This window comes from Crassostrea angulata, chromosome 8 (assembly GCF_025612915.1).
Source record: "Crassostrea angulata isolate pt1a10 chromosome 8, ASM2561291v2, whole genome shotgun sequence".
In the NCBI taxonomy this organism is placed as follows: domain Eukaryota; kingdom Metazoa; phylum Mollusca; class Bivalvia; order Ostreida; family Ostreidae; genus Magallana; species Magallana angulata.
Window position 1 is genome coordinate 9,731,309 of NC_069118.1, and position 10,586 is coordinate 9,741,894.

The 10,586-nt window shown below is 32.3% G+C and overlaps 1 pseudogene; it reads right to left on the reverse strand.

Annotated features, from left to right (window-relative positions):
* The window catches only part of LOC128159540 (fibropellin-1-like), a 39,216-nt pseudogene extending 28,895 nt beyond the window's left edge, over nt 1-10,321 (reverse strand).
* Nucleotides 10,322-10,586: the final 265 nt, after the last annotated feature.

The following is a 10,586-nucleotide window of genomic DNA, read 5'->3' on the forward strand; positions in this document are numbered from 1 at the left end:
GAAACTGAAAGAAACAGAAAGAATTAGGTTATGTATTTTTCCTCGATTTTTAATAGAAATATAGAAGTATACCACACGCAAATGGATAAATAAAAAAACTCACAGAACTCTTGACTGAACATCAGGTTTATGGATATCAACAAAATTCGCCAACCTGGTTAAAAAATGAACATATATATACAGATAGAAAAATGATAAACTTACTGTATTGTGTTCTTAACTTGATTTAAACAAATTCAAACTATTGTGAAAAGAATTTTTTTAAAAAGATTATTTCACTCTTACCAGGTGTGATCCCTATCTTTGTATGTTTTTCTTTTGAAACTATAGGTGAAAACAGATATGACAATCAAACTCAGCATCACAAAAGTTAAAATAATTAGAGCAAGTTTCCATTCTATCAAGTCACAATGGTACTTATTGATACGATCTTCACAATCAAACAGAAATATGCATGGCCCTGGTTCGCACCCATTTATATCTACAAAAAACCGTAAACTATATATTACCTGAAATTTGATTCCATAATATTGTTATGCTTTTTAATTGGTTGTTTTCTTGATTTATCACTTTGTGATTGACACTTTATCAAGCAAGTGTTATTCTATCAATGTTCAGCATAACACATTGGAATTGAATCACAGATTTATCAATATTAAAGCAATTCAAATTTATTAACTTCTTGTTTTTCTTACCTATTTGACACCGGTCACCTGTGAACCCAGGGACACAGGTACAGTTGAAGAAGTTGACAAAATCATTACAGGTTGCATGGTTCACACATGGGTTGCTGGCGCATTCATTTATGTCTGAAAATAATGCAATTTTTAACATTTACCATTCTATTTCACAGTTTTTGCATTATCTGAAAAAAAATATTTTGTTATAATCAAAACGAATATGTACACCAAATTTATCTTACAGACTAAAACACATAAATTCATTGATTTTTTAAAAGATAACATTTTAGGAGCATTTTATCATTTAGATGAAAGGGTGTAATTATATTTATTTTCAAGGGGAGATATCATGAGTGCAATGCCTTGATACCTATTTGACACTGGTCACCTGTGAACCCAGTAAGACAGGTACAGTTGAAGAAGTTGACGAAATCATTACATGTAGCTTGGTTCTCACATGGGTTGCTGGCGCATTCATTTATGTCTGAAATTGATGCAAATTTTAACATTTACAATTTATCTCATAGTGTTTGCACTCGTTGATATCTGCAGACAACGTATATTGTTATATTCTAAACGCATTAGTATGCCTATTTTATCAAACCTATTTATAAATTCATTTTCTTTATAATCTCCTTATTATTAAGTGTTTTATCATATATATAAAAAGGTGAAATTATATTTATTTTCAAGAGAAGATATGTGTACAGTACAATAATCTATTACATTCAAAGTTATTTACTGAGGTATATGGATTTAGCAATGTATTTATACCTATTTGACACCGGTCACCTGTGAACCCAGGAAGACAGGTACATTTAAAAACGTTGACAAGATCAGTACATGTAGCTTGGTTCTCACATGGGTTGCTGGCGCATTCATTTATGTTTGATATAAATGCAATTTTTAACATTTACAATTTTATCTCCTATTTTTTGCACTAATTGATAAAACGTATATTGTTACATACTAAACGCATTTGTTTGCCTACTTTATCAAACATATCTAAATTCATTTTTTTAAATAACCTCTTAATAAGTTTTTTATCATTTATAAAAAAAAAATTATTGTATTTATTTTCAAGGGGAGATATGAGTAAAGTACAATAATTTATTACATTTAAAGTTACTTACTGAGGTATCTAGCAATGTTTTATACCTATTTGACACCGGTCACCTGTGAACCCAGGGAGACAGGTACAGTTGAAGAAGTTGACAAGATCATTACAGGCTGCGTGGTTTTCACATGGGTTGCTGGCGCATTCATTTATGTCTGAAATTGATGCATTTTTAACATTTACAATTTATCTCATAGTGTTTGTACTCATTGATATATATGCAGAAAACGTATATTGTTATATTCTAAACGCATTAGTATGCCTAATTTATCAAACATAACTAAATGAATTTTTTTTTGATAATCTCTTTAAAATAAGTTCTTTTATCATTTATATAAAAAGGTTTTATCAAATTTTATTTCAAGGGGAAATATGATTACAGTACAACAATCTATTACTTTTAAATTTATTTGCTGAGGAACATGAATCTTGCAATGATTTTATACCTATTTGACACCGGTCACCTGTGAACCCAGGGACACAGGTACAGTTGAAGACGTTGACAAGATCAGTACAAGTAGCTTGGTTCTCACATGGGTTGCTAGCGCATTCATTTATGTCTGAAATTGATGCAATTTTAAACATTTACAATTCTATCTCATATTTTTCGCACTCATTAATAAAACGTATAATGTTATATTCTAAACGCATTTGTTTGCCTCATTTATCAAACTTATTTAAATGCATTTTTTTTTTAAATTATCACTTAATAAGTTTTTTATCATTTATAAAAAAAAAATTGATTGTATTTATTTTCAAGGGGGGATATGAGTAAAGAACAATAATTTATTTCCTTTAAAGTTACTTACTGATGTATCTAGCATTTTTTTTTACCTTTTTGACACCGGTCACCTGTGAACCCAGGGAGACAGGTACAGTTGAAAAAGTTGACAAGATCATTACAGGCTGCGTGGTTTTCACATGGGTTGCTGGCGCATTCATTTATGTCTGAAATTGATGCAATTTTTTACATTTACAATTTATCTCATAGTATTTGCACTTATTGATATCTGCAGAAAACGTATATTGTTATCTCTAAACGCATTAGTATGCCTAATTTATCAGACATATCGTAATGAAAAAAAATATTTTTGATAATCTCTTAATTAATAAGTTTTTTTTTACATAAAAAGGTTTATCAAATTTATTTTCGAGGGGAGATTTGATTACAGTACAACAATCTATTACTTTTAAATTTATTTACTGAGGTACATGAATCTTGCAATGTTTTTATACCTGTTTGACACTGGGCACCTGTGAACCCAGGGAGACAGGTACAGCTGAAGAAGTTGACAAAATCATTACATGTAGCCTGGTTCTCACATGGGTTGCTGACGCATTCATTTATGTCTGAAATTGATGCAATTTTTAACATTTACAATTTTATCTCCTTTTTTTACACTCATTGATAAAACGTATATTGTTATATTCTAAACGCATAAGTTTGCCTAATTATCTAACACATTTAATTACAGTAGATTACAGTACAATAATCTATTACATTTTAAGTTATTTATTGACGTATCCAGCAATGTTTTTTTTTAACCTATTTGACACCGGTCACCTGTGAACCCAGGAAGACAGGTACAGTTGAAGAAGTTGACAAGATCATTACAAGTTGCATGGTTTTTACATGGATTGCTGGCGCATTCATTAACATCTACAAATGACGCAATTTCTTCAATTTTACATTTTATTTTATATAGAAAGAACAGCTTTATTAGATTTTGACAAATTTGGTCAACGAGGATCGAACTCAGGGGTGAGAAGCTAGTGCATTGTACATAACGCTACTTTGACACCTTATATAATTTAAGATATGGTCCCTCCTTAAAAAATAAAAAAAAATGATCAACAATGAAATAACACATTTTTGTTTATAACCAGGATACTGTACCCTAGTGATATCGATTGTTTCTTACTTTAAAGTATAACAATAACAACGATAAAATAATATCAAAATAATAATTTACGTTTGATGATCACTGAATGTTGGTAAAGACTATGAATCCATATTTCACAATTATAAAATTCACTGTAGGTCGATATTTGGTTACATGGATCAATGTCGAGTGATTTCTCGACCAAAGACACAAAAGGAAATATCAACCGAGCTGGCAAGTTACAAGATGTACTTTTTGCAAATATCAGTGGATTTTGTATGTTTTTTTAAATTCTGTTAACGAGTAAAAACATATTACCAATTTCACACTGAGTTCCCGTATACCCAGGCACACACCGACATTGAAATCTGTTGATCAGGTCAAGGCATGTCCCATTATTTTGACAAGGTCCACTTGAACATTCATTTTTATCTGTTTCATAATCATAAAAAGTTATACGATTATTATTTTTTTCTTTTGCTAATATTTTAAAAAGCGAAAAACTTGTTTCTTCGATTTCTTTTAATTTCAAATTCTTAATCGATGAAAAGATATACCTTTTTCACAAATCCGGCCTGTGAATCCGGGGACACATATACATGTGTAGTTCTGTGTCAAGCCGTTTCTATCACATGTTCCATTGTTTTTGCAAGGACCACTCAAACAAGGACTTACGTCTTTAAACCATCAAAATAACATCAATAAAATGTGACATCTTATTCATTTATTATGATAACAAATGGCATTAAATAAGAAATCAAGCGTATAACTCTTGTTGCTTTGTAAGAATCATTCGTAAAGCTTAAAACCAGCACAAGTTAGAAATGCAAAAGATAGAAAATATAAAAATGATTAAATGAAATGAATATATCATTATCCATTCAGGCTTTGTTGGAATTGATACCACCACCACCAAAATAATCACCTCTTAGTTCTCAAAGAGTTCCTTATTCCTTGTAGTAGTTACCGTATTAGTTTTTATTAGTTTTCTTCAGATAGCCTATAGAAAGGTTAAGAGGTCACGAGAAGGCGCAGCCTTCGAGTGACCTCTTAACCTCTCTATAGGTTATCTGAAGAAAAACCAATAAAAAACTAATACGGCAAGTCACATGTACCATAGTTGCACGAAATTCCTAATTTGGCAAACTAAACTATCGGATCGCCTCGCCCTTTCCCTTGATTTCTAAAGGTGACAGAAATAGATACGAATGGCGTGATGCTGATCAGAAATCCTATTCTAATATGGCTTGTCACATTACTTATGAATACGCGCGAATTGGACTTTCTCTTTTTGTCCTCATTTGCACACTTGCAGTCTACAGAGAAAGATGGCTGAAATGAACGTCGATTTTCTCGAGATAGAAAAAAGTGAATGGCATACATGTACATCTATAGACGACAACACACTGTCGCAGCTCTAAGAGTGCTCTTAGAGGACCAAAACGACGTTTTTAACGGTATTACTAAATTATCTTTGACACAAACTGCAGAACTGTATGACTTTAATTTAACACAGGAACCTGTTACAGCCGAAAATGTTCCTAGAACAAATGAATCTGAACGATAGATTTGGGAAGGTTTGGGATGACACTGACATTGGTAACCTAATTAAATCCACCGAGAGTAAAAATACACGAAAAAATAAAAGCTGGAGCGTGAAAACGTTCAAGGAATGGCGATCCGCCCGCATATACAGTACAGGTCGTGAATTTCCCGAGCTCGAGAATTTGACCGAACCAGCAGAAATTAACAAATGGTTGAGTAAATTTGTCGTCGAAGCCCGCAGAAAGGATGGCCAGCCGTACCCTTCAAAATCACTGTACATGCTGTGTGTCGGATTACTAAGATATCTCCGGGAATGTGGCATTCACGAGAATTTTCTTGATGAAAAAGACTCGAGTATTACGAATTTCGTCGCATTCTGAGCGCCCGAATGAGCGAATTGACAACGGCAGGAGTGAGAATTCGGCCCAAACAAGCATAACCGATAAGCGGCGAAACTGAAAACAAACTCTGGGAAAAAAGGTTTACTAGGCAATGGGACCGAAAAATCGCTTCTGAATACGATGTTCTTCTATAATTGTAAGCTGTTTGGCTTCCGTGGCGTGGATGAACATAGAGGGATGGAGATCGACCTGATAGATCTTGGAGTTGATCAACATGGACACTTTGTTAAATTCAAAAGGAGATCAAGCAAGACATACAAAGGTAAGATTTTTATTTTTTATTAGTTTTTTGTAAGCTGTTCATAAATATTGCTGAAACTTAAATACTCCACTTCAACCCACCTCCTTCTCGAGTCCTTCACGGGGAGGGGGGATGAAGTAGATTTAAAGGGTTTTTGAATACGGTTATAATTAATACACTTGTATTTTTATAGGAGGGCTAGCGCAACGCCACGTGGAAGCCAAAGAAATAGTGCACCATTTCCAGAACTCAAAGTTATACAAAATGTACAAAAATTACATCGAGATCCGTGGCAACTGTGGTGAAAGCCCACCGTTTTACTGCCGACCTCTGGAAAATGGTCCGGACAATGAACTGCGTTTTAGCCAGCAGCCGATCGGTCTTAATAAACTAGCTTCTATTATGAAAACCATGTTTTCAGAAGCAGGAATTCCGGGATATTATACCAACCATTCAGGAAAGCGCACACTTGCGACAACACTATATCTAGCAGGCGTCCCCGAACAAGAAATTATGGAAAGAACGGGCCATCGTTCGATGGAAAGTGTGAGAAAATACAAACGCCCGTCGTCAGAAATGTTGAAGGACATTTCAAATTTGTTAGAGCCCAAACTAGAAAATTTTAGGGAAGAGCCACCGGAAAAGCGAGTCAAAATCGAGAAAAACCAGCAGTGTAATCCCTCACCAAGTTCAGCAAGTCATTTTTTCAAAACTGTAATGTTTATTTTCAAAACCAAAATTCAAGTTTCTTAGTTTCTGTCAACGTGGATTGTTGTGTGAATAACTGTTTCTTTTTAATGTTAAAAGGTTAACCTCAAATTTGTAATTGGTTTCAGTTTGTTGTTTTAATATTAAAGCTGTTCTACAACAATTTTGTTTCTGTGTGTCGTATGCAAATGATCTATATATATCCAAGCTCCGCCCATGAGTTATGATGTAGATAACCCATAGTTAAAACAATAGAAAAAATGGTGAACTATGGTACATTAATCAAAGTCATCGGGGTATGTTATTGAAATAAAATAAGAGTTTGCTCAAGAGTTTGTTCAATATTATTTAATTAATACTCACCGTTAACGTTTACATTGATGCACCGTGCTTCACTTGTTTTCCTTCAAAAAGAAAACTCAGTTGTTTACGCATATGGTATATCTTACATTTAATTTGAAAGGTAAAATGAACTTATTTTAAGAAAAATAATTGAATATATATTAAATCTTTAAAAGTTTACTTTAGAAATTATACATAGACAACTCATTGTTTAACAAAAGTCTGACTACCCTATGGAGTCCTCTGCCAAAGCGCAAACAATGTGGATTCCTATTTGGTTTTGCTGTGGCGTCCATGATGTAGTGACAAAGACACTCCTGGGATGCAAAGGAAAAGGTTGAAGTGAGGTATACGTCATACCAGCCGGTGAGGTTATATCTACCCTTGTAATTCTGTTTGAAAAACAGGTACATGTATGTAGGTATAATTGATACTAATACATCTATCAGGTACATGACACTACAAAAAACGACACCGAACAAGTTTTTAATCTACGTTCAAGTCATCCAAATTAGGAAGATGTTGTTACCTTCTGGTATTAGTGACGTAGAATTAGAGATGGAAGATCTCCAAAATGTCTGTTTGAATAGTTGAACCTTGCGCTGGTGTTGGACTTATAAAACGAGGCTTTTCGTTACAATTTCCTGATCCAGATGGTGTTTTTACTAAAAACTACAAATGCAACTTTTTCTCAACGTAGTTAATATCAAATTCAAAATTTTCTTTAAATATGATTTCAAGTGTATTTCAAAAGGAACAATAATCAAACAAGAAGATCGTTTCTTTGCATTTGAACTATACCTGTAAATAAACTGTTGACATTTTAGTACTTGAGGTATAAACGTGGGACCCAATATGTATGGTGGACTTCGGATAGTCCTCTACAGATATTGCGAGAGCATAGGTCCCATTTGATGCGTGATTTGCGGGAAATGATATTGTGCAGGTATTCTGCATTAAAAGAAATTAGTTACAAACAATTTAATCACTAACTAAAGTAAAACTCGTTTAGTACGAACAGTTTTTTTTTTTTTGTGAAATTTTACGGTTATAACGAATTCTGATATAACGAATTTAAGAATATAGCGATCTGATTTCAAGTCCAATAGAGTGGAATATAAACGAAATCTAACACTTTTTTAACGAATTTCTTTACAGTTCAAAAAGTTTGCTATACCATTAAACATAATAGTTCGAATGAATTTATTTTCACAGAAATTCTTCACATCACAATACCATTACTAAAGGCATCATAAGAATGTATTTTCATTCTATGCATCAATAAGCCAAAATTGATGTCTGGTAAAAGAAAGTATGTATATAGTGTATTCGCTTTAGTTGTCATTACGAACTCGTTATACGGATATAACAAAATACGAATACAGCAAAGCGAATCTATAGGTCCCTGGGACTTCGCTATAACCGAGTTTTACAAGTTAATTTTAAACTAAGTATGTGACATGAGGAATTATGAAAAAAAAAGTATTACCAATTATTTTTTTTCACGTATATCTAAGAATGTCTTTAATGTCTGATATTATTGATTTTAATTATAAATCATCTTTGTCGACATCATTTTTAGTACTATGTATATATTTTTTTCATTGTGTTCTTAAATGCTAATATTTTTTGTTTTGAAAAATTGATATAAATTCAAAAACCTTATTTTTAACCGTATGATTGTTATTCTATTAGGATCAAGTAAATGAAAGGTGTTAATAGGTCTATGAAATTCATGATAAAAATTCTTTTAATGATGATTCATAATAATATCTCTGTTGTATAGGGTGAACCTGGGCTTAAATTTGGGGTAAACACAATGAAAAATCAGGTTTAAACAACCGTTCTTTTATGAAATATGAAGGATATAAGTAACAAATCTTGGACTAGTGAAATATATCTAGATTGCCTACAGTCTTTAAACAAGTCTTTAAACAAGCTCTTGACTTCCTCTTTAAAATGATGTCAAATTGAATATAGGTACATGAATTACTTTTCCCGTGATTAAATATGAAATGTCAAAATATTGTTTTATTTTCTACATTATTCTTTTAAAGCCGTAAAATACGGAAAAGGTCTCATCAAATCAAGTATGACGTAATAATGTTTCTATCATCAAAAAGAAACTTTGTCATCATTTACAATCTTGACAAAAAAACATGCAATTTGTGTCGATGGCATATTTTGTATACTCTTGACGACTAGTTTATTTAAAGAATTTCCGCATTATATTTTATTTTTCTGAAGGCACAACGCAGTACTTATATGAAATTTGATTGGCAATTGCTATCATCAAAATAATAATGTGTGGCTATTAAACTGCTAATCAGCAGATCTTGATTTTGTACATCACACGTGTTTCCCTCTCACGCATATTTTTCAGTCATGTCGAACAACACATTTACAATTTAATATTTCCCTTTAAATACTCACTAGTATGAACTTGTTGTGAATATCTCTCTAAATGCATATAACCGGTATAACCCTTAACACTAGATTTATCTTTGAATTTACATTACTTACACTATCAATCGTCGCTGACGGTAGTGCATTACAGATAGAGACGCACTCTGACCCTGTCGACCAGCGACATCTAACGGTGTCCCCATCGTCATCAACAACCGGGATACGTATCGTGGCATAACAACTATACTGAATTCTGAACCAAAAATTGGAACACAAAAATAACGTATTCAATTGCAACATTTCTAAATAAAGAGTATTTGTGTGAGTATTGTTCAACACTTAGACCGAATTTACAAGACAAAATGCGTTTTAATAGATATATATTAAATCAAATTTTTGATATCTGAAACCAACTCACTATTTCATTGCAAATTATAAATAAAGAAAAAGCAAATATTATTTGTACCCTCTAAAAGCGTACACTTAAAACTAAAGCGTGGATTAATTTGTGTTGCAAAAATATAACGCTCTACAAAAACATTCCATCTACACCTAAAGAACGGAAAATTTTACAGTTTAATATGAAAAGACCATAGCAAAAGTCAATATGAGTTCAACAGTTGAGTATCTTAAACATATAAATATCATACACAATTTTAAATCGCATTCTTTAAGTGTATTTTTGGAAAAGACATACTGTTTTAATAAATCACCAAAAAGATTGGATATTAAGATTTAAAAATAAGTGTATATTTAAAAAAAAAATTTTCGTTGATAAGTTTGTTATCCAACGAAATGTACAAGTCGTACAAATTCATAAACTAAATCGTTTTATTGGATTAATACATTGTTTCAAAAAAGTAAATAAAGGTATAGTTTTAAATAAATGATGGTATAAACTTTGCTAACATACGTATACATTGGTTTCCCAGTTGTGACTGGACTTCTGTTCTTGTTGTGAGTATCACTACGATCTGCTAAATAAACTACAGTTCCTACGGACCAACTCCCCGCACGTCCAAAATTCAACGAAACCCAGTCACCTCCAGTAAACCTAAACAAAACAAGTTCAATATGTTGAATTAAATTGTATCAGATGGAAATGTAGCAAAAACATCAACTGATGATATTATAGAACAATTCAATGTTCTAAAAGAATGTCTACTTACTCAACAGTGTAGGGCCCAATTCCAGGAAATGTGTACGTAAAGGTATTTTCTCCTTGTTCCCAATCATCGCTCACACTTGCCCCTGTACATATAT